The sequence below is a fragment of the Chlorocebus sabaeus genome, chromosome 8 (genome assembly GCF_047675955.1).
Source record: "Chlorocebus sabaeus isolate Y175 chromosome 8, mChlSab1.0.hap1, whole genome shotgun sequence".
In the NCBI taxonomy this organism is placed as follows: domain Eukaryota; kingdom Metazoa; phylum Chordata; class Mammalia; order Primates; family Cercopithecidae; genus Chlorocebus; species Chlorocebus sabaeus.
In genome coordinates this window covers 81,886,384-81,912,372 of record NC_132911.1, presented here as the reverse complement: position 1 = coordinate 81,912,372, position 25,989 = coordinate 81,886,384, and the positions used below count along the sequence as shown (strand labels likewise).

Sequence of the window (25,989 nt, the reverse complement as noted above, 5' to 3'; positions counted from 1 at the left end):
TAAATTCATGTCAATCCTTAAGTATAAAATAGCATATAGTTTATAAGTACACATACATACACACACGTATGTGTAGGGAAACTGTAAAACACATACGCCAATTCTAAAACTTTGGTTACTTTAAAGAAAAAAGCTTGGAGAATATTATAGGTAAGGAGACTTAGCTATTTCTTCTAAAGATCAATAGGAAAAAGCAAGCGAATGAAGCAAGATGTTTATGGGTGAATAATCACACTACATTATATCCTATATGTTTGAACTATTTTTAATAAAATATCAAATATGGACAGAATGCATATATCCTAAAAATTGTTATGAATCTAGACAACATTAGTAACATTTTTTTAGAAAAGTTACTGGCTCAGAACTACAAGTTATGAAATTTTTCCAGAGGACATTTGCATTAAGTACTATTCCTACTGCCTCTAAAATAGATACTAAATATATTGTTCAAAGATATTTTAATCCCTTTAATTCACAGTTTATGAAAACTATATTGGAAAATAACAAAATCAGATAAACTTTCTCAGTGAAATAGAATACTTAAAAGTGCGAGTATGTGTTTTCGTGGTTATGTTTTTACTTTATTAATAATTTCCTTATTAATGCATATAAAGATACATTATCTTACACTGATTATCAATTATTTAGTTTAGATCAGTTTTAATAACCCCTGTGACATTTAATTGCTTGCAGGTGCTGCTTTCTGAGTGGGTTTTAATAATAGTTAGAATAGATATGGAGCACATATGCATATACATGCATTTTTAATGCACTTATACAGACACTCGCATAGTGCTATTAGGTAATGTCTATGATGCGTAAGATATTTAGACAATCATTTCATACCTAGTATGTGCCAAGTGCCAAGAGCTGGGATAGAACCTGAGAAGATAAATAAGATCCTTTGAGAATGATTTATTATCAAATAATCAAAGTATCATGAATTACAAATAATGTGTTATCGCATCTGTGTAAAAAGGGCTGTAGAAGGCAAGAGAAAGGTATGAAATCTCTTGGACCATGATTTATGTGAATACTTTTCTCAAAGCAAGGCTACTACATTCCCTTATTCCCTCTTGGATACCATTCAAACTACCGTCTATGCTATTTACACACACACCAAAGAGAGAGAGAGAGATTCTCTTGGAAAAGAGGTATGTGGTAGGTCTTTGCAGATAGATATTTGTCTAAAGGAAAAGTGTTGCCTCCATTAATATAATAAAAAATAAAGAAGTTTGTGAGATTAGATTCTCTGTTAGAAGGGCAAAATTTGATAGAATAAGAAAGCTTTTAAAATAAAAACACCTTTTATTTTTAGCTGAGACTTTGAGTCTTATTTGCTGTCGCTAAAATAGAGTGAAATTGGTTAGATATTTTCCTTTCTCTTTTCCTTCACATTTGCTAGCCACACCCCCTTCAACCCACAAGAGGATATGTGACTGAAAATGAAAGATGGCCCACAAACTGCAATGGGAACATTGTGGTAATACATATGAAATGGTGAGTAAAAATCTAATCTAGTGACATATGCTATGGGGAAAAGTTCTTCTTTATAGATAAGAAAGTAAATATAGAAATATTTGCTCTAAGACTCAGACTATATACTCTAGTATACAATAGTTTATGAAAATTATATATAAAAGAAGAAATTAATGATATAAAGCAAATAATGATTAATCAAAAAATGTAACTGAGATAAAAGAGTATACGTTAGTTTACCCAGTACTTTTGCTGCTGTATTTACAGGGTAGTGTGTTTTCAATTGATTAATGAGTATTGAAGTGGATATGAAGGATTCTTACAATAATTTTAGGTGAAGGAGACATACAGGCCTTTTTTTCATTCATTCATTCATTCAGTAATTTATTCACTTAGTCAGTTAGCATGTCAGAAAAATTTTGAGAATCTGAAATGAGCATCTTAGTAGCCACATGTGCTTGTTCCTAGATAGGCAGGTAAGAACTAATTATAAATTGTTCCTGACCATATGGAACCAAAAGTTCCACATAAATGCTGCAAAATATGTGTGCTCTAGTAAAAAAAGGTGACTTTTAATTTAGATTTCAGACAAATAACATAGAAAGTCTCCTTGAAAAACAAGTATTTAAAGCTAAGACTAGAAAAATGAATGGGAGTACGAACAGACCAATATATTCACTGAAAATCAACCTTAGGAGCTCCTCCAGGATTGTCTGGCAGTGGTAAATTCCATGTTTCCCAGAAAGGTCTTGCTTGTGGTTGTGGCTTCACCTTCCCACTCTCACAAAATATCGACAGCTTGGTCACCCCAAAAACACAAGGTAAGGGTGATGTGGACTTGTCTGTCCAGTGAAACCTTGGTCTCTTGGGTCATAGAACAACACTGATTTAGCTGAGCAGTGTCACAGATTATTTTGCAGGTGCAAACTCCTCTTTTCATTTGGTCCATATGGGCCTTTATTCCAAAATATAAAGCAAATACCACCCTGCTTTTCTACTTGTGTTGCATTCTCACAACTTCTCAGATACATTATTAGCCAAAATGGTGTACATGCATGCACACGTGCACACACACACAGACACATACATAGTATATACAAAACAATCAATATATTTAATATAAAAAAATTTCCTCCTATTTTAAACCTCATGCAAGAGGTGCCATATATATGTCCCTGTATATAGTTGTTTTTAAATAGGAAAATGTGCTAAAAATCTTGTAAATAATATCAGAAATTTATAGTAATATTTTGATAAAATCTGTTGGAAAAAATGTACAAATATCTAAGGTATCCAGGATTATAAAAGCTGATGCAATGCATGCTATATCATTCAGTACGGAGCTTTCAGACATTAAGTATGACATGCATTTTCAAATAATATGGGCCTTTGTCCAGTCAAGTGTGACAACTTTTCTGAGTAATCCAGTTAGGAATTCTCTGAGCTAAGAATTTTCTTAATTATATTATCAGTGTCAGCAATCATAAAATTACATTGGTTTTTCCACACGCTACAAGTTTTCCAAATCTAGAAAAAGAGAGACAATGTGCACTAAATTAAAATTTGTTTCCACTGATACAAAAAATACACAACTAAAGGCAGTAATAAGTGTTGAAAGGTGACACCAATATGGTATAAATCCAGAGATGGAGAGTTTGCATTAACATTATTTAAGCTACCTCCAAGAACTTTGATTTAATTAAAGACTTTTTAGAATATGTACTTGTAAGAATTTGTAGAATAGAATTATATGTCTCAGAATCCTTTTAATTATACATTCTATTCCGAGATATTTGTATTAACGAAATGTTGGTTCCACGACTTTCTCTATAATGCTCTCAATTTAGTGTCTGATATTTTAAGAATAGAAATCTTTAGATTTTTATAAATTCCTAAAATATAAGACATTACCCTCAATACAACCAATTGTCACAAAATATTACATGGCATCTCCTCCTGAGACATTTAACTCCTCAGGGAAAAACAAATGTCACAAAAATTTTGCCAGTCTCATAATAGTGACAATCCAGTAGGGCTAACTCTCAGCTCCAAATGATTTCTCGCTTCTACTAACATAAAGATTTTCTAATGCCTGTATTTAATAATGTACCTACTATACATTAATATAAAGTTTTAATCTTAAAGCAAATATTAAAAATCAGGTGTACGGCAAATAAAAATGGATCTAGTAAGTGTTTCTGTGGTAGGAGTTGTTGATGTGTAATGAAGCTAACTCTGGCCTAAGCATTATTATTATTATGATGATGTTTTAGTATCTCTAGACTTTAAATTACCTGACAGGGTGTATGCCAATGTACTATTAAAATAAATCCTACTTTTCATTCTATTGTTTCTGTTATACTTACAATTGTCATCTTTTTCAGAATACTTTAATTTAATGGTAACCATAGAGAGCTTCTAACCTTTATGTCTCTGAATATAGATGTTAATGAAAACGAGTTCAGCAGATTTGATTCTGTTTTTTTTTTTTGTTGTTGTTTAGAGCTTACTGAAAGCTATGAATATTTAGTATAACTGACCATTTCAAAAGGAATCCAGCAGAGACTGAATTAGAGACAATCTTCTACTTCTTATTGTGCAGGTGGTCGTTATCACAGCTTTGATTTTCAGTCAGTTTTGATGAGCTGGTATTTTCACAACAATAGAGGGCTCACTTTCAAGTATTTACATTAATTTCTTATGAAACAGAAATGATGACCATCTAAATGACTTAGCTTATCTGATAATGACAACAGAGAAAGGTGAGAAAATTAACTAAGCATACTTTCTAATTATTAAAAAAATGTTCTGTTTTACCTTTGACTTAAAAAACTTCAGAATAAAAATTTATTTTCTAAATCAGAACTACTTGTTAGGGGGGATCCAAGAAAGAGGTATTTCAGTCATTGAGAAAATCTGGATAAAATATATAAATCTCTAAAATGTGAATGAAAGCAGAAATGCTGAAACATTCTGTTTCATGAGTTGTTTTCATTTCCCTTAAATTTACTAAAGGTTGCATTATCTATACATGCAGATTTGCATTCCATATATAAGTTATCTGGCTTTTGCCCCAGAAGGCATGACATTCTGTCCTCCAAATCACTAAGTGGATAAGTCCAATCAAGGGTAATATTTCAGAAAAGCAAGAGGAGAGGAGAAGGTGGAGGAAGACTTCCGTAACATATCCTTTCATAGCTTGTACAAGTCTTTATACTTTTATATTATATATAGGGGATATGCAATCAATAGATTTCATTTAATTTTACCAGTTTCAGTAAAATGACTTAACTTCAACCAATAAAAAAATATATAGTCTTCTGACCTTAGAGCCTATACTTTGAGGACAATTAGAGTTAATATTAATTTCAGAGAAATAGGGCCTCCAAAATACACCATGACCTGAAGTATAGGTCTTTAATGTGTTGCCAAAATAGTAAATAAATTATAAAAAGCAAAACATTCTGCATTTTTCTTATTCTATGAATTATCACAGTATAATAGTTGCAAACATCACCTCAAGTACCAAACAGTTGAAATGCAAATTATGCTTTTAGCAGTTAGTGAATGCATGAATCAGGTGAGTTACTTCATTTCTCTGAGGCTCAGACTGTGAAGTGAAGGATTAAAGCAGTCATGCTCCATAACGAGTCATATTACATAAGGTTTAGTGCATACAAGGACCTATTTTGTGGCAATCGCCAGGGATCTATATCTACAACATCCACAGATTCTAGGAGTGTTGATCGTAAGCAATGCACAACTAAGAAAATACTAAAAAACACATAAAAACCAAGATTCTCTTCCGAGCATATATTAGTGCATTTACCTGAAGATGTAGTGATATCATTAGGTTTTGTGTCCTCACCCATATCTCATCTTGAATTATAATACCATAATTTCCACGTATCAAGGGAGAGACAAGGTAGAGATAGTTGGATCTTAGGTGCAGTTTCCACCATGCTGTTCTCATGATAGTGAGTGAGTTCTCACGAGAACTGATGGTTTTATAAGTGTTTAGTAGTTCCTCCTACATTCATTCTCCTTCCTGGTGCCTTGTGAAGAAGGTGCCTTCTTTCTTCCCCTTCTTCGCTTATGATTGTAAGTTTCCTGAGGCCTCCTGAGCCATGTGGAAATGTGAGCCAATTAAACATTTTTCCTTTATAAATCATCCAGTCTTGGGCAGTTCTTTATAGCAGTATGAAAACTGACTAATACATGTAGTTACCATGTTGGAGATTAAACTTTATAACCTTCTTTTCCTTCTGATATGAACATTCCACATCCACCTGCATCCCTATGACCATGGAAGAAATAACTCACAGGCCATTGGTATTAACTTTTTTCTTTCCCCTAGATTAAATTACTTTGGAAGCAGATAAAGTCTGAGAAGCAAGTACTGAAATCATATCTAAACCATATCATATCTGAATCATTTCCCTCTTCAGTCAAAAACTTATCTCCATTATTCACCTGCAAAAAATAAGCTGTGCAACCAAAAATGAGCCCTATTTACTCTCAAAAACAAAGGTGTCTGCATAGCGAAAGAAATTATCAACAGAGTGAAGAGACAACCTGAAGAATGGAAGAAAACATTTACAAGCTATGCGTCTGACAGGGGACTAATAACCAGAATATACATGGGATTCAAATAACAACAACAAGAACAACAAGAAATAATTCCATTAAAAAGCACACAAAATACACAAATAGGTATTTTTCAAAAGGAGACACACAAATGACTGGCAGATGTGTGAACAAAAGTCTCAGCATCACTAATTATCGGAGAAATACAAAGTAAAACCACAATGTGGTATCATCCTACTACAGTCAAAATGGCTATTACCAAAAAGTTAAAGCACAATAGATGTTGGTGAGGATGTGGAAAAAAAGGGAATACTCATACACTGTTGGTGGGAGTGTAATTAGTACAACCTTTATGGAAAACAGCATAGCAAATTTTCAACAAACTAAAAGTAGATCTACCATTTGATCCAGCAATCCCTGTACTGGGTATCTACCCAAAGGAAAAAAAAAATCAACATATCAGAAAGATAATTGCACACATGTGTTTATTGCAGCAGTATTTGCAATAACAAAGATATGGAATCAACCTAAGTGTCTATCAACGAATGACTGAATAAAGAAAATGTGACATCTATACACCATTGAATACTACTCAGTCATAAAAGATATCATGTCTTTTATAGAAACATGGATGGAACTAGAGGTCATTACCTCAAGTGAAATAAGTCAGACACAGGAAGACAAATATTGCATGCTTTTCTCATAAGTGAGAGCTAAAAATTGGGCATACGTGGATGTAGGGGGTGTAATGATAGACTTGTAAGGTGAGGAGGTTGGAGGAGAATGGATAATGAGAAATTACATATTGAGTACCATGTACATTGTTCAGGTGATGGGTATTGTAAAAGCTCTAACTTGACAACTGTGTAACAAAATTGCATTTATACCCCATACATTTATAAAAATATTTTCAAAAGACAATTGAAAAATATTAAGGCACAACAAAAAACCAGGATATAATCTGCATTTGTGCAGTCCTCAGTTTTCTGAAAATCTAGAATTTTTATTTCACTTTTATTGTAGTTTCAAGTGTACTTGTACAGGTTTGTTATATAGGTAAACTTCATTTTTTGAAGGTTTGATGTGCAGATTATTTCATCATCTTGGTAATCAGCATAGTACCTGATAGGTATTTTCTCAATTCTTACCCTTCTCTCTTCCTCCATCCTTAAGGAGGCTTCTGCATCTGTTGATCCCTTCTTGGTGCCCACAAGTATTCAGTATTTAGTTTCTACTCAGTTAGAACATGTGGTATTTGATTTTCTGTTCCTGTATCAGTTTGCTTAGGATAATGGCCTCTAGCTCCATCCATGTTGCTACAAGTGACATGATCTCGTTCTTTTTCATGGCTGCATAGTATTCCACAGTGTATATGTACCACATTTGTCTTAATCTAGTCTATTGATATTGGGCATTTAGGTTGATTCCATGTTTTTGTTATTGTGAATTGTACTGTGATGAACATCCATGTGTATGTTTCTTTATAGTAGAGCAATTTATATTCCTTTATGTATATAGCCAATCATGGAATTGCTGGGTTGAATGGTAATTCTGTTTTAAGTTCTTTGAGAAATCTTCAAACTGCTTTCCACATGGCTGTATTAATTTACATTCCTACCAGTAGTGTATACTCTTTTTCTTTTTTCCACAACCTTGCAGCATCTGTTATTTTTTGACTTTTTGATAATAGCCATTCTGACTGGTGTGAGATGGTATTCCATTGTGTTTCTGATATGAATTTCTCTAATGATTAGTGATGTTGAGCATTTTCTAATATACTTGTTGTATACTTGTGTATGTCATCTTTTGAAAAGTTTTTGTTCATCTCCTTCACCCACTTTTTAATGGAGTTGTTAGTATTTTTGCTTGTAAATTTAAGATCTTTATAGGTGTTGGATATTAAGTCTGACAGAAGCAGTTTGCAAATATATTCTCCCAATCTGTATATTGTCTGTTTACTCTGTTGATAGTTTCTTTTGCTGTGCAGGAGCTCTTTAATTTAATTATGTCCCACTTGTCAATTTTTGTTTTTATTGCAATTGCTTTTGTCATCTTTGTCATGAAATTTTTGCCGGGTCCTGTGTCCAGAACGGTATTTCCTAGGTTATCTTTCAGGGTTTTTATAGTTTTAGGTTTTACATTTAAGTCTCTAACCTATTTGGGGTTGATTTTTTGTATATGGTTTAAGGAAAGGGTCCAGTTTCAATCTTCTGCTTATGGCTAGCCACTTACCCTGGCACCATTTATTGAATAGGGAGTCTTTTTCCCATTGCTTGTTTTTCATTGACTTTTTCAAAGATTAGATGGTTGTAGTTGTGTGGCTTTATTTCTGAACTCTCAGTTCTATTCAATTTGTCTATGTGTCTGTTTTTGTAGAGTACCATGTTGTTTTAGTTACAGTAACCTTGTAGTATAGTTAGAAGTCAGGCAGTGTAATGCCTCCAGTTTTATTATTTATGCTTAGGTTTGCTTTGACAATTCTGGATCTTTTATGGCTCCATACAAATTTTAAAATAGTTTTTTTTTTTTGTTTTTTGTTTTGTTTTATTTTTGATTCTATGAAGAATGTCATTAGTCATTTGAGACGAATAGCATTCAATCTGTAAACTGCTTTGAACAGTATGGTCATTTTAACAATATTGATTTTTTCCTATCCATGAGCATGGAATGTTTTTTCATTTGTTTGTGTCATCTCTTATTGCTTTGAGAAGTGTTTTGCTATTCTACTTGTAGAGCTTTCACCTCCTTGGTTAGCATATTCCTAGGTATTTTATTCTTTTCGCAATTACCATGAATGGGATTGCATTTTTGATTTGATCTCAGCTTGGATGTTCTTGATGTATAAGAATGCTAGTGATTTTTATACATTGATTTTGTATCCAGAAACTTTTCCGAGGTTATGTGTCAGATAAAGGAGCACTTGGGTAGAGACAATGGGGTTTTCTTGATATAGAATCATGTTATCTGCCAACAGGGATAGTTTGACATTCTCTTGTTCTATTTGATGACTTTTATTTCTTTCTTTTGTCTGATTGCTCTGGCTAGGACTTGTAGAGCTATATTTAATAGGAGTGATGATAAGGTCATCTTTGTCTCACTCTTCAAGTGGATGCTTCCAGCTTTTGCCCGTTCAGTATGATGTTGCCTGGGGCTTTTTTTAAAGATGGCTCTTATTATTTTGAAATATATTTCTTCAATGTCTAGTGCATTAAGGGTTTTAACATGAAGGGATGTTTAATTCAATTGAAAGCCGTTTTTGCCTCTATCGAAATGGTTGTGTGATTTTTGTTTTGAGTTCTTTTTAAGTGATGAATCATATTTAGTGATTTGCTTTTTTATTTTCTTTTATTTATTTACTTATTTTTGAGACGGAATATGACTCTTGCACTGAGGCTGGAGTGTGATGGCATGATCTTGGCTCACTGCAACCTCCTCCTCACAGGTTCAGGTGATTCTGCTGCCTCAGACTCCTGAGTAGCTGGGACTATAGACATGTACCACCATTACCGGGTAATTTTGTATTTTTAGTAGAGACGGGGTTTGCCATCTTGGCCAGGCTGGTCTTGAACTCCTGACCTTAGGTGATCTGCCTGCCTTCCAGTGCTGGGATTACAGGCTTGACCCACCACGCCTGGCCTGATTTGCATATTTTGAAGCAACCTTGCATCCCAGCAATAAAGCCTAGTTACTATGGTAGATTAGCTTTTTCATGTGCTGCTAGATTTGGTTTCCTAGTATTTTGTTGAGTACTTTTTCATCTATGTTCATCAAGGATATTGACCTGAAGGACCTGAAATTTTCCTTTATTATTATTATTATTATTATTATTATTATTTTTTGGTTTTATCTCTGCCAAGTTTTGGTATCAGGATGATACTGGCCTCACAGAATGAGTTAGGGAGGAATCCCTCCTCCTCAATTTTTTGAAATAGTTTCAGTAAAAATGGTAACAGCTCTTCTTTATACAGTTCATAGAACTGGACTGTGAATCTGTTTGATCCTTGGCTTTTTTTAGTTGATAGGCTTTTATTACTAATTTAATTTCAGAACTCATTATTTGTCTGTTCAGGGATTCAATTTCTTCCTCATTCAATCTTGGAGGTTGTATGTTTTGAGGAATGTATTAATTTCTTCTAGGTTTTCTAGCTTGTGTGCATAAAAGTGTTTGTAGTAGTCTCTGAGGTGTTTTTTTTGTTTTTGTTTTTGTTTTTTAAATATTTCTGTGGGGCCAGTGATAAGGTCGCCTTTCTGTTTTCAGACTGTTTTCATTTGGACCTTCTCTCTTTTTTTGTTTATGAGTCTAGCTAGTGATCGATCTATCAATCATATTAACTCTTTCAAATAACCAACTCCTGGATTCACTGAGCTTTTGAATGGATTTTTGCATCTCACTTTCCTTCAGTTCAGCTCTGATTTTTATTATTTCTTATCTTCTGTAATCTTTGGGGGTTGGTTTGCTCTTCTTTTTCTGGTTCTTCTAGTTATGATGTTAAGTTGTTAGTTTGAAATCCTTCTAACTTTTTGATGTGGGTGTAAGATTTTCTTAATTTCTGCCTTAATTTCATTATTTACCCACAAGTCACCCAGGAACAGGTTGTTTAATTTTGGTGTAATTGTATGGTTTTGAGCAATTTTCCCAACATTGATACTGTTTTTATTGTGTTGTGGTCCGAGAGTGCGGTTGGTGTAATATATATATTTTTTTAATCTGCTGAGAATTGTCTTATACCTGATTGTGTGGTTGATTTTAGAGTAGTGCCATGTGCAGATGAGAAGAATATATATTCTATTGTTTCTGGGTGGAGAGTTCTGTGGATGTCTGTTAGGTCTATTTAGTCAAGTCTCAAGTTGAGATTCTTAATATCTTTGTTAGTTTTCTGCCCCGATAATCTGTCTAATACTTTCAGAAAAGCATTGATGTTTCCCAGTGTTATTGTGTGGTTATCTAAGTCTCTTCACAGGTCTCTAAGAACTTGCTTTATGAATCTTGAGTGCTTCTGTGTTGGGTGAATATATATTTAGGATAGTTAGGTATTCTTGTTTAATTGAACCCTTTACCACTTTCTTCTTTGTCTTTTTTGACCTTTGTTGGTAAAAGGTCTGTATTTTTTCTAAAATTCAAATAGCAACCCATGATTTTAAAATCCATAATTTTATATAGAAACTAGGGAGAATTTTTTCCACCTTTACTTATTCCAGATAAGAACCATATACAATTTAAGCTAATTCAATGAATACATTTCATTTTCCTATCTCTTAGATTGGTGTGAGACTTAAGTCCTCCTACTCTCAGAAATTTAGAATCGGTAAGTTCTCTTATTATGGGACCTAAGTGAAGGAGATTGTTGTCCTCACTGCTGATTTTGATTATAAAGAGAGAGCATTTAAGATGAAACTCCATGAGGATCCAGATAATGAATAATGACAATTAGAAAAAAACCTGAACCTTTAGTGATGCCTAAGCCCAGTCCAGTGTTTCATATTTTAAGTTAATTGAACATTATATCCTCTCTCTCTCTCTTTAAAAGACAGATCAAATTTAGGTTTTTGCTAATTGTGACCAAAGTATGCTGACTTATACACAAGACAAAAAGAAGAGGTTGCTTGCTTGGAAATGAAGTATAAGAATGCTCTTATTTTTTAAGTAGTTAAGTATGTTATGAAGTGCATAATAGAAATTAATAATTTTAATTTAAATATAATTGTGCAGACTGCTATAGGTGTGTCAATCTGAAATGTTCTCAATCTGAACTCATGTGAACTAAAGAGACATGCATTCTCCCCTCATAAACCCAATATACAGTAATAGAACAAACATGATGTAATCACTACAGATTGTCCTGTTAAATGCTGGGATAAATGAGTCACACGGAAGCTACTGGTCCACATTAGTTCTAAAATCCAACAGGGAGTATATTAATGTTCTTTCAGTAAGACTCAAAGGCCCAGGAACATGTCTCCGTGACTTGTTGCTCTGCCCACAGGCTCTTGTTACACTCTCTGATTCATGGTTACTTTTTCAAGAGATATATCTCTTGAAATACACGCACCTCAGAGTAATTATAAACAAGGTTTCATCTTTTGGAAACTTTGGTTTCCAAAATATTATTTTCATTTTCTAGTCTCTTTTCCCCATTTAGTTCAAGTTGATGGTGTGTTTGTGCATACACTTTTCTTAAGAAGTCTGTGGTCATCTATGAATCTTATTGGGGTTTACTTCATTAATCAAATGCCACACTCATACATATATTCAAATGAACACTCCCTCTTGTGGGCTTCTACCAAGGCTGCTGAATGACAAAACCTTTAAACCTTTTAGAAGCCATATCTCTGAGTTCTTTGTTCAGGCATGGTCTTGGATCCTTCTGAGATCTTAACAAATATTTTACAGCCACAGTCTTAGCTGTATCTTTACTATACATTCCAAAGAGTACCCTGGATTTGTTTTTTTGTCCCAAAATTATTTCTTAATTTTAGTATATTTGACCATCTTGAAAAATTGGTAAGTTTCAAAGTCAGCAAATTCCAGCTCCTTTATGTATGATAGTTCTACCTTTATCTTTCCACTCGCATCTGATATTTTATTCGAAGCAGTAAGTAGTATTCAGGCAACATACTTAAAACTCTGGCTGGAAACATTTCCTGTGTCAATCAGTTCATTAGGTACATTATCTACTTTTTGCATTACCAGAGGCAGTAGTACTGCTAAGTTTCTGCCACTACATTAAAAGGATTATATTTCTTACAGTTTCCAATAACATTTTATTCACTTCCCCATAAGTCTTCACTGGAAGACTCTTTGATGACCTTGAGGAGAAGCTATTAGTCTCTTCAATGTGCTTTAGGCTTTTTCTATCATCCTCCTAAAATCTCTTGTGATTCCTGCCTTGCCCCTTTCCCAAAGTCTCCAAAGTTTTAAGTGCTGTTTGACAGTAAACACTCTAATGTCAGGTATTAAATTCTGTATTAGTTATCCATTTCAAAACAACAAATTACTCATAAATGTAGTGGCTTAAACAATAAGAAATCTTTATTGTCTCTCACATATATATGTTAGAAATTTGAAAGTAGATAATTGGGGTGATTCTGTCTCAGGGCCTTTCATGAGACTTCAAGATGTTGGCTGGAGTTGCAGTCATCTGAAGGTGTGTTGAGGCTAGAGCATTTGCCTTCAAGATGGCTCTCTCAGATGGCTGGCAAGTTGGTACTGGTATTGGCAGGAAAACTCAGTGTTTTCCTCAGTGAGTCACTCCACAGGATTTTTGAAGTCTGAAATCTGACTACTCCCAGAGAAAAAGGTGTCGGCTGCAAAATTTGTTATGATATAGCCTCAAAAGTCAGACACCATCATTTCAACGAGGTCCTTTTAGGCACAGACATCAGCCCCTTTCTCTGTGGAAGGCACTAGCCAAAAGCACAAATACCTGGAGGTATAGATCGTTGAGGGACTTTGTAGAATCTGGTTCTCAAAGAATGCGTGATAGAAGAACAGGTATTTAACATGCATTTGAGCTGTTATGAGGAATGAAAAGGTCCTGCTACCCCAACAAGAAAGGGAGAAAAAGTATCAAATACCTGTTGTTCACTTTCAGCATTACAATTGATTCATAATGGTGAAAAATATTTGATTTATTATTATCTGTACCAAATTTTCTGGCATTTCAGTTTTTTCATTAAACCTAATTATTCAACTCATTTATAATGTATTTCATTCTTGTTTAAGCTCTCCTATTTTATTTCTTTTCAATTTGTAATCACAAGTGTTTAAGTGAGTAAGTGTTAGCTACACTGAATCCAAGAGAAGAAAGCTAAAGGGTCTCTCTATAAATTCATTATGATATCTTTGAAATCTTATTTAACTCTAAAATTGTATGTTATTTTGATAACAGACATTAAAAAGTTTTTAAGAATTAAGATATAATTTGGAAAATTCTCAGGACTTTTAGACATTTGTTGTAATGTTGTTAAAATAAAAATATGTAACTAAATTATAAAACATGGGTGAAGAAATGAAAGCAATGGTTGGGATTAAAACAGTAGAGAATTTTGAGTAAAAGTTTTTGAAAAAATTACAAAAGAGATCAAGGAAAAATTAAATGTATGGACTAATGGTCACAAACTCAAATACCTACAGGACAGGGCAGGTAACATTTAAAATGAAAAAAAAAAAAAAAAAAGGAAAAATATTCTGAGAATGGAGTTTTGTGGAAGGTTCCTTATCTCTTCTTCTTCTGTGGGTGCTGCCAGGCTGGTCTTCACATCAACAGTGGCTCAGGGCTTCTAGTTCTCAAGGATCCTATGGAGTTGGGGAGAAAAAGGGTGGTATAGGGCAGGTTAAAAACATCACAATGTTCACTCTTCCTACAGAAATTTACTTTTTATTGAATAAACATTCTTTATACTGTTGCCAGCCTTTGGTTAATTTCCAAAGTTTTAAAAAGTTAATGTTGACAATTTTTGCCAGTGTTCTTGCTTGTTTGACGGATGGAAGGGTAGATTTTTTTGGAGGTTCTTATTCTGACATTGCAGAAGTGCTTCCCAAATATCTAATTTTAAAATATATATAATATATGCAGCATAAAGCCACAGAAAAGGCAACAGTTTGTGCCTTCTTATGTAGACAGGTGTAGCTCAGGGCTAGAACATTAAATACAACCTGATAAAAACTACCAATGTGGATAGTCCCTTGCGCAGCCAATCCATACAGATCTGCAGCAACCTCAATTCTTGCCTCCTCAGAAGAAATAATTTGACCGAGGGTACATAAGGCAGAGTGAGAAACTGAGGCAAATTTTAGAGTAGGAGTGAAAGTTTCTTAAAACAGTTTAGGGCAGGAATGAAAGTAAATAAAGCATACTTGGAATAGGCCCAAGCAGGCAAGTTGAGAGAGTCAAGTCTGTGGCTTGACTTTCGACTTGGTGTTTTATAAGTTGGAATGCGTACAGTCTTCTTTCCCCTGATTTTTCCCTTGGGATAGGTTGTCCACATGTGCCCTGGCCTGCCAGTACTTGGGAGAGGCTGCATGCGCAATGTGTTCGCTGGAACTGTGCACATGCTCACTCAAGCTGTTCTTCCCTTACCAGTCAAGTGTTCCTAGAAGGTCATATACCAGTTAAACTTTGCCATTTTGCCCCAGAGTGTACATGCTTGAGCCCACCCTCCAGACTCCTGAGATGTGATCTGGAAGCTGGTAACCACAGATTTCAGATGTTTTCTATGAGGAGGCTACCTTTCCCTGGTGCTGACTGTGACCAATTATTATTTTAGAGACACAGTTTATCAACTGCCTGACCATCACCTGACAGTCACCTGACATTGCTGGTGGGAGAGGGTGGCCCTCTCCTCCCCTACTCGTGTCTTCCTGACTACCTACTCTAACAGTATCACTTTATTATAATAATAAAAATGATATAATATATTTCAGAAGCAGCCAAAAATTGTATTTATTTTATTTTGTATAAGAAGTCAGAACAGGTTGGGTGCAGTGGCTAACACCTGTAATACCAGCACTTTGAGAGGCCAAGGCAGGGGGATCACCTGAGGTCAGGAGTTCGAGACCAGCCTGACCAACATAGAGAAACCCCATCTCTACTGAAAATACAAAATTAGCTGGGTGTGGTGGCTCATGCCTGTAATGCCAGCTACTCAGGAGGGTGAGGCAAGAGAATCACTTGAACTCTGAAGGCAGAGATTGCGGTAAGTCGAGATCGCACCATTGGACTCCAGCCTGGGCAACAAGAGTGAAACTCTGTCTTAAAAAAAAAAAGTCAGAACAATGAATAATTTCAAAAATATTGTCAATTTAAGCAGAAAGTAAAGACTTTGGACTTTCTTATAGGAAAGCTGAATGGTGGGTGCAGAGTAGTGGGTCTCGCATACCCTGAAAATTCACTTTTATAAATCACATAATTTTTTACAAAATACATATTTATGTCCTTAAATCAAAATACATGTTTATAATCTTAAATCATAATTAAAACCAATCCGTTAATTAGTACAGGCTATACCATCTCCTGCTTTCAAACAAGTGCAGAATTTGTTTCTGTATATTTATATATGCATGGGGCACTTGTTTGTCAGCTAATCGAAAAGAGATTATGTTATTTCATGTTAGCTGTGAGGCATTGGGTTAAAAAGAAAGGAAATGAGAAGTATAGACTAAAATGGAAAGGCTTCTGATGTATACTAGGTGTCTTGGAGTGGTAATAAGCACACCATAGAGATGGGAAGTTAGATACAGAAGCTGATGAAACTAGTCAAGAGGATTCAGAAGTCAAAAACATTATTTTTCCACACCTTAGTACTGTCTTATTTGCCCACACATTAGAGGCTCTGTTGAAATCATAATATGACTAGGCTTTTGACGTTGATGATCCCGAGATGGATGACGGCAGCTCCTGGGGCTCCCCAAGTGGCCTTGCTCAGGGATCATGAAGACAAGTAGGAGACAGAGCAGGAGTGGAAGAGCAGAGCAACCAACACATGATAACAGAAAAGAGATTTGCGGAACTCACAGACATTAATAAGCAGAAATTTTTGGGTGGAAACTGTGGCCCTGCTTTAAATGGATGGACATTGTTAAGACCATAAACTGGTGGCCTACATTTAAATTGCATTTTCCTTTTATCCTTTTGACCTTCTTTTAGGTGGTGCACTCCTCCGTCCAACCTTCTGGTTTCCTTAGCACATACTTGGTGATCTGCCTTCATGAGAATGATAAACTAACTCCTCAGTGAATAGATTACATTGGATTGACTTCAGGACACATTGGGGCATGTACTGCAAGTAGACAACTCTTACAAATCTAGATACCTGAATTGCTTCTGCCCAAGTACTCTTGAAGTTCAATTTGTCTGTCAGAAGGGATTTACTATTTATATTTCCAAATATATATGTGTTTCTGAAAGGTCTGTTTACTGTTCTGTCAGGGAAGCATACTGTTAAATGAGTGAATTGTTGATCTAAGCCACTGACCCAGAGGATTCCTTGAAATGTTCTGGCCATTACCCGGCCAGCATCTACTGATTTAGTCAAACATTTTATTCCTTCACAAAAAGCTAGGTTACTATATTCATCTTCTATCCTTAAAAATTTCTGCATGGAATAGGACAACTTAAAGCTTTTCCCTGGGACAATAGTTATCTGTTACATTCAGACACACAAAGAACCCTATGTGGTCTATTTTATTCTATGTTAACTCTAAACTCTTATGTCGAGCTTGTTCATATCCTGCCTTGATTAACTGATGATACCAATGATTTCTGCTACAAGTGCCCTTATAGGGAAGCTGATAACCCTTCATGCTCTCAATGTCAATTTACTCTTCTTAACTCATATGAACAGAGTGTCTGTATATTATAATGTCTGATGTGACATTTTTGAAAAAGAAAGAGGCCATTAACTGATGGAACACTAGAAAAATTGGCACAAAAATCACAGAAACATATTATGCATATTAATTAACACTTTAAGAACTATATGTGCTCATTATTATATGTATGCTTGTATTCAAAATTATGTATACATATGCATATACATATATACAAATACACACATATACGCATATACACACTATATATACACATATTTATAGTATTTCCCAGTTTTCTTGTATTGTATAGACTCTTCTGAAATAATACCTTATGTGTATAACTTTACCATGAAGCTCCACTAATTTGATAGAGGGCAATAAGTAGCAGAATTTTGAGGCTTCTTATATTTCCTTGGTATTACATATCAGCTATATTACATTCTTCCACTGGAAACTTTTGCTGTGACCACTGCTTCTCCTCCTTTTCTATAACATGTTTTTACTCATAATAATCCAGAGACATTAGAAAAAGAATTTAAACTGGATGATACACAGGTATTTCCCATATCCCTTTCAAGCCATAGATTTTACTAGTTACTAAATGAGAAGGAACTGGAAGTTAAGGTTGTAAATCATTTGGTGCTGGTTAAAACTTCTTCATGTTTAAGTTAACTAAGACAGGTTTATATGATGTTCTTCAGATAAAGCACTTTCAATAAATCTTTGTTGCTTTTAAACAAATCTAAAGTTACACAACTCCTTTGGGTATTCCTGAAGAAAAACATTTTAATTAGTTGAGTCTCAAAAGACTTTGGCGTTGCAGGTTCTGGTGCTCACTCAATATGGGGATGAATAGGGATTACCATACAGAGAAATACTTTAAATTATTCTCTTTCCTATGATTATTTTAAAGATATTTTTCCCATAGTTCTATACAAAATTTTTTATACTGGAGCATTTTGAATATTATGTCTGATTAAGAACCATTTTGTTTAAGTCCGCTTTCCATAGACTCCACTATATCCCCTTGAAAGTGGCAACAGTTCATATGTTTTCCAAGAAGTTTTTACATATGATGGCAGGTGATGAAGTACGGTCAAATATTCAGGTAGTGGGGTGAAAAAATTGGGATTTGCACTTGGATTCACTTAAGCGTTTTGACAATCAATACCTTCATCTTCAAAATAATGATGTTGGTTTATTTCAGAGGAAGAAAAGAGATAATGTCTAAGAAAAAAAATCTTCTAACACTGTACAGTTCTCCACAAATTCTAGTTTTTATTATTCATGACTATTGCAGATGATTGGCAAATTTAGGTAAAATGCCCTTGTCCCTAAAACATCGATACCAGAGAGGTTATTGTGGAGCAAAAGGAAGTTGTAGTGTTGTCTCTACTATTTCTGTGTCCAATCTAGTACTGCCATCTGCTCTCAGTGGCCAGAACCTTTCCAAGGTGGATATGCTGATGCTTACTTCTTAGGGCAACAATCAGGGTTGAATGGCTTATCCTCATCCTTTTGTTACAATGTCTCTAGCTCATTTTCCCTTTTTCCATGGATGAGTAACAAGAAATAAAGGTCAGAAATTAGAAAACTCTGAAAGCTAGCCACTTGCAATGGCACATAATTGTGTCATTGACCGCATGTGGATTTCATAGGTTATGATCAAAAATGAAGTTCATTTATTTGAACTAGCTGTTTATTTCTTCTTTGCAGGAAGCATTGAGAAGCTTTCTAGGATATGCCAGTTTGTGTGTGTGTGTGTGTGTGTGTGTATCTGTGTGTGTGTGTGCAGAACGATAAATTATTTTTGGAAAAAAAGGTGAATTATGAGAAAAATGCCTTCATTAGCTTTTCTTATTGCTTTATTTGTTTTGAGAAATACAATGGTCTGAAAACAAGCTTTTTGTAATAGCATTGGCATTAAAAACAATTTCCAAGACTCTATGATCATGTGCAGATTTACATAATAACAAACTCTACTAAAAGTGTTGTAAATTAAATCGATGTTCAAATTAACAATTGAGACGCCCATGGGCTAACTTAAACAAACAAATATCTCTTAATATCTAGTTGAGAAGCCAGAATAGGACATTAGAGAAATTGTCACAATGCTGGGATTTTATCCTGACTGTGCAATATTTTAGTTCCTTCACCTGAAGACTTTGTGGGGAAAGGGCATATTAAAATCCTTAAATCAGGTAACATAGTCTGACAGACCGTGTCACACACTATCACAGGTGCTGATATGTAATAAATATTTGGCTTTTGATCTTCCTTATACCATACTTCTTTTATTTGACTACTTTCCTCCTCTTTTCTCTCAATTGCTTCACTTGATTTCCCATGATAACTTACCTTCCCAGAAAGAAGGGAAAAAAAGAAGTTTACAGACACCAAGTGAGTACATTTTTCAAATATTTAAATAAGTTTTGCTATAGGTGATTCAATATGATTGCTCATTAGAAAAAGCGAATCTTCTAAACTTTAATATTTTAAAAATTGGAAACTAGATTGTATCACGGGATGAAATAAAATGATTGGCTACGATTAGAAATCCATTGTCAGATTGACTTGAAAAGCATTTTTATGTCAACATTTATCATTTTTATTATGGTGAACAAGTGATTTAACCTCATGAAGTCTCAATGTTCTCATCTGGAAAATGAGTACAGTATCAGGCACCTCACATGATTATTATGAAGATAACATGATATTATAAATTGAAAGGTGCTTAAATGGGTTCTTGGCTCACAGATCACAATATATGTACATAGGCGTTTTAGTTATTGTTGTACTTCAAAACCATAGTATCTGAAGTCAGAGAATATGCATTTTTATTATTTCACTAAATTTGGTGACTAGATATTCTTGTAAAATCTTTCTGTTTTATCTAGATCTTTAATTTCTCTAATTTGAAAACACAAATAATAATTACACTAATAACATCAGAAATATATCAGTCAGCATATAATTAAACTATGGTAATGAAATACTCCCAAATTTCAATGGCTTAAGACAATAAAATATTATTTCCTACTCATGTAACATGTCCGTTACCGGCCAGCAGCAAACTCTGCTTCAAGTCACTGCCAACTTTCTTTTGGGACCCAAGATGATAGAGAGGTCACTACCAGAGATACTACTGTTCACCAAGGTGAAAAGATGGAAAAACATGGGAAGGCACACGCTAACTCATAAAATACCTACCTGAAAGTGATTCACATCATTTTATTATTACATTTCATAGAACAAAGTAAGGCATATGGCTGTACTTAACTTTAAATGGGCAGGAATGAACAGTTTATCATGTACCTGGACAGAAGAAGCCCAAACACCAGTATCTGGCTCCAAAATCTACAAAAGTATGTATTTGAATTTAAAAAATCATTTATAGAAAAAGTGTTTTATAAATTGAAAAATATACATAGTGCATATTATTATTACAGTTTGGAAAAAATAAATTTCCTATTTTATGTTTATTTTGTATGTATTTTTAAACCAACATTCTGTAACACTACTTGAGATATATTAATTGAGATTTACTTGAAATAATAATATTTTACTTTGTAAGAAGGTAAATATTTTAGCATTAATTAAGCAATTGGATGGAAACAGAACTCATGGTTGAATTCAAAGGAGCCTCCTCAGATAAAGTCCTCTACAGTACTTTGGTTCCTGTATAGGAATAAGAAAACCCTTCTGAATACTGTGCAAGAGCTTGATGCACTTTTAGTTCCTTCTTGATTAGAATCTGTGAATCTCTGATAATTGCCTTAGAAAACGAGTACCAAATAAAATGTATGTATGCTAACATTATATGTTGCAGAAATATTATGAAGTTGAAAGAAGGTAATATTAGTGTAAGTGAATATGATGTTCCATACTGATTGGGAAGTTATTTTATGGTGAGCTTAGTTCTCCTGACACTCCTCATTCTCTGCTGCCTCTTTTCATACCCTCTGTTTTCCACTAACCTATCAGCTTTTCCCTAATTTTCATACAAGTAGACTAATCTGTGCTCTCTTTATTGGTTGGTGCTCCAGGCCTCATATATTTATGCAATAATACTTGTTATGACTTTTTTTGTGTGAGAAGTGATTAACATACATGGCTATCCTCAGGTAACAAGTACTTAATAAACTCACCATTTAATGATTTTTTTTTTCAATAAACTAGTCATTTTACTAAAAATCAGATGCGAGTCTTTTATGCCTATGCAGTTTTACATGCTCTGTATATTTTAATGTTTATAAATGATGCATTTAAAAAAAATATTTCCAAAACCACAGACTCAAATAGCATTTTAGTAAATATGCGTTAGCACACATATAGCAAATATGTTTTAATATAAAAGACCCTAACATATTAGTTAATGATAGTTAGCAAAGCAAGCATAAGTAAAGCTGTGTATAATCTTGACTTTCTACCTGAACAGATTGAATCTACCACTTGTCTCTCTGACACCCTAAAAAAAATGTTCAGTTTTTTAACTTTGATTTTAAATGGACAGCAACTGTTCTCCCTAGGGAAATATTCTCAGCAGAAAATCCAAGAGTCCTATAGTCAATAATAAAGAAAAAAAAATGTGAAAAATGGGAAAAAGATCTTCTGAATAAATACATAGGTCACGAACAAAATGATATACTTAGAAGCATTTTTATGGTATCTGTACATCCTCTTTTCAAGACTGAATTTATCAGAGAAATATCCAGCAATGTGCGACTTTGTGTGATACTATGGCATTCAAAAGCATACAAATTTTTTGAGTGAGGTTGTAAATGATATAAAATATCTCCTTTTAAATCTGAGCTTATATAGTTATATCAACTCCAGAGTTGTAGCACACATTGAAGTAACTATAAACAATAATGCTTTCAACTAATAATATCTGGAATTGTTGTTTTTTTTTTATCTTGTAATAGGTAAGTTCAGATCACCCCATAACCAGAGTGTAATGAAATTGTCAACATTTTCTTCATTTCTTCTTTTCCTGACAAATGGTGTGAACATATCACCTTTTTCTCTTAATGGAAAACCTAACTGGAATACATCAAAATGCTATTAGGTTTTTCATTTTCTTCTACAATGCAATGCTGGGGAATGCGTGCAGCCTTCATCTGGGCACCACTGTGGAATATTCCTTGTCCCTGATAAAATGACTGCACAGGAAAATCAAGCAGAATTGTTCTCTGACTTGTATTGCTGCTCCTTTGTTACAGTCTCTCCAAGAATGTGTGCAGGGGGATTATCTGTGCTGTAGGAATACACATGGGTTATGTTAACCAAATGTGTTTAAAATTTTACCCAGGTAATTTTAATGTGCAAACAAGTTTAATGAAAAAGTCTTCATGTCCAACACTACTTATGCATATGCTGTATTTTGGAATGAAAGGAAGTGCAGCAACACAGACAGCTTGCCATGCGTTTCAAAAGACGCTTATTGCAATATTATGTAGGAAGAGGGAAAAATAAAATCAAGTGCCCTTACCCCATGGGAAATATCTGTAGACTATTCATTGTTTAATTTATTTGGTCTTGAACTAAACCAATAATAGGATATAAAATAAATCCAAGTGAGTATACATGAGGCATAGGCATAGAAGTCAATATAGAAAAAGAATATTCCTTCCATCCATAAAATGTTACCTATGGATTATAACTATTAAAATAGAAAGTGTCATTTATTCTGTAATGACAATTTAAGAAGAAGAAAACATTAAGTGGCGTTTTTGTTGATCTCATTAGCAATTTGATTTCCTTGCTATAAAATAAAAACAAGAATACTTAAAATGAAGTGTATGTATATTTTCTCTATGACATAAAATTTCTAAAGAAGTAGTTATTTGCCAGAAACATGGGTTTTTTATTAAGTCACACAAATTACAAACGGTCATTTTTTTAGAAAGGAAGTCCAGTATGACGTAAGTAATGTGACAATTGAAGAAACCATATAATTATAGCAAAAAATAGTTTAAAGCTATTTTGAACAGCCTTTGGATTCAGAAAAATAAAAATTTCTCCTTGCTTGCTTGTATCAGTCAGCTTTACATTGTTAATGAATTAAGAAACAATTGAATATTTTTTTCCAGGTGTGTTATTCCTAACAATCTTTCAGCGATACTTCTAGCAATGTCTGAACGGTGGTATCTTGATTCGCTCTGAATGACAGGTCCAGAGAAGCATTTCTCCTAATGCTTGGAAAGAGCAATAAATATTTTCTTGGAGCTCTTGTTATGATTTATTTTTAAAATCTTAACTAGAGTTATGGGAAAGACTTCATAGTGAAACATTTTTGTTTTATTTCACCTCAACTGAAACATATCAGCTATGGAGTGAAACTCATTTCAGGTACAAAAATGATGCTACAATATTCAATAACTGAACTTCCTAGAACAAATGGCTATTAAGGACACAGAATATGGTCCATTCCATCCCCAAATAATTTACTGCTGAATGTGGGATGGACACTGTAAGGCCAGGAAAAACATATTTATGCCTCCCCCCTTCCTCTTTTATGTGTCTGAATAATTTAAAGGCCAAAATCAAATGTTATGCATCACATTTTCCTAAGGGAAGAAACTTACCCTAAACTGAAAATCAGAATTTAATATTTTCCTGATAAATATATACCACCTCCATTAGAGAAATTTGGGGACTACTCAGCTACTGTCTTCAAATTTGCTTTGTTTAAGGTATAATAGTGACTGTAGAGAGATTTGCACTTTTTATTTAGGCTCATCAGTGTAGTGTAGCTGTGATCTCAGATAGAATATTTTCAAACAAAGAAAGACTAAAATGCACCTAGAAAATCAAATGTTGAGGTCATTAGCTATCACCATTTGGTTTTGCTGTAATAACATTCCAGTTGCATACATGGCAATTTACATAGCATTACCCATTATGCCCTGTGCTGCAATTTGGCTTTTGGAGGTTACTGTACCTTGATTTACTCTGTTAGAAGAGAGCATTTTCTAAGCATTGAAGCCATGCTGTTTCAGGGCCCACTGTACTCTGTACTCGCAGATTCTGTGAAAATAACGTGCAATGACATATTGAACTGGAAATCTTGAAATTTTTACCATAAAAAATCTTTAGAAAAAATCTCACAATCTTTTATTTAAAGCAAATCAAAGAAAGGTAAATTGGAAACTGACAACTATAAGTTTCATCTTTTCATGCGTTTTGCAGCTATGACAGATTTCTCTGGCTTCCATTATTTGTGTGGCATGTATTTGTTTTATTTTTAATTATAGATGTGAAGTAGCTGCCTCACTGATTCATTTACTTCAACATTAGCTGCTCACGGTAGATGCTCAATCCACTAGATATCTGTCACAATTTTGGATTGGATACCCATTATCGAGATTGATAGCAGTTATCAAACCTCAAAATACGTGTGTGTTCTCTTTTAAATATTAGCTGTCAGAGTGTGATAAGTTGTGTTGGGTTGTATAGAGCAGGGTTGAACATATGACACAGGGAGGCTTAGTTTTAAAGACGAACACACTTTATAGCTGAAATCCATGACAAAAGAGAAAGGCAGGCAGAATGTCAACATGTGCAGAAGACAAACACCAGGGTTCAGTAACCATTCCAGATAAAGGAAAACAATTTGACCTTCCTACTTTTGTCTTACAAAATGATTTGTTTAACTTTTAACTTTAGAAGTATAACAGGGAGAACGCGCATAAAATAGCTCTTGTTCTGCAATGGAGAATATGGTCTTTATTGTAAGTTCTCGGGGAGGTGGCTCTGCCAAAGAATTATGAAATTCTTGAAATATGTATTACGTGTAATATCATATTTTATGAAAATATGAAAAATCTTTCCATTTTAAAGAGTTAATTGAAATCAGTATGGATCACTTTGGGCACTCATTTTTAAAAGGGCCTTAGTCTGAATATTCTGTTTTGTCCATTTGTAATATCTTAATATTAAACACTATCTATCGGCTTAGAGGAAGTACATGTTGGCATACCAAACTATAGCATATTGATTTTGTCTTGACAACTTTATTTTCTTCTATCTGAAAATGGTCCCTAAAAATTTTGCTTACATAGTTTTCTGGAGAAATTTGCACATTAATGCTCTCTAATTGGCTACTATATAGTCTTTATGCTATCCTGGCAGAAGAGACTGCTCTAATAAGGAAACTCTCGTACAATGTTGCCTCTTTAATGGGTACTTTTAAAGTATGTAATTCTCCCTTTGTCCACTATTTTTTGTAAATACTCTCTTCTTCTGACAGAAGGCTATTGATAATTTTATTACCATTATGTTTTATATCTTTAAAACTTCTTAGTAAAGAGCTCACTTTTAACCAAGTAAATGTAGTCTTTTAATTAAGTGAAAAACTTGAAAAGGAAGCCTATTGCAGAGAGACTCAATTGCTTCCTGCAACCTTTATGAAAAGGGCAGGGTGTTAAAACAAACCTCCCACTTTTATTTTCAAAGGAGAAAAAAAAATCAGTGCTAAAGATAATCTCTCCATTAGTATTGTTAATAGTGTTCAGCTTTCTTGATATGCTTTAGAAGCAGACGGACTTGTCATGAGCATCACATTTGCAAGCACTGTCACAGCTTCTGAAGGCTCTGGAGAAAGGACG

The 25,989-nt window shown here is 34.0% G+C and overlaps 1 long non-coding RNA gene across 1 annotated transcript in view; it reads right to left on the bottom strand.

Moving 5' to 3' along the window:
* Nucleotides 1-14,078: 14,078 nt before the first annotated feature.
* The window catches only part of LOC140712318 (uncharacterized), a 212,704-nt gene continuing 200,793 nt past the window's right edge, over nt 14,079-25,989 (bottom strand). Inside the window, exons 3-4 of the long non-coding RNA XR_012093849.1 lie at nt 24,324-24,409; nt 14,079-14,365 (exon numbers count right to left, since the gene is read on the bottom strand). This is a non-coding gene — a long non-coding RNA (uncharacterized lncRNA). The remainder of the gene's footprint in view (nt 14,366-24,323; nt 24,410-25,989) is intronic.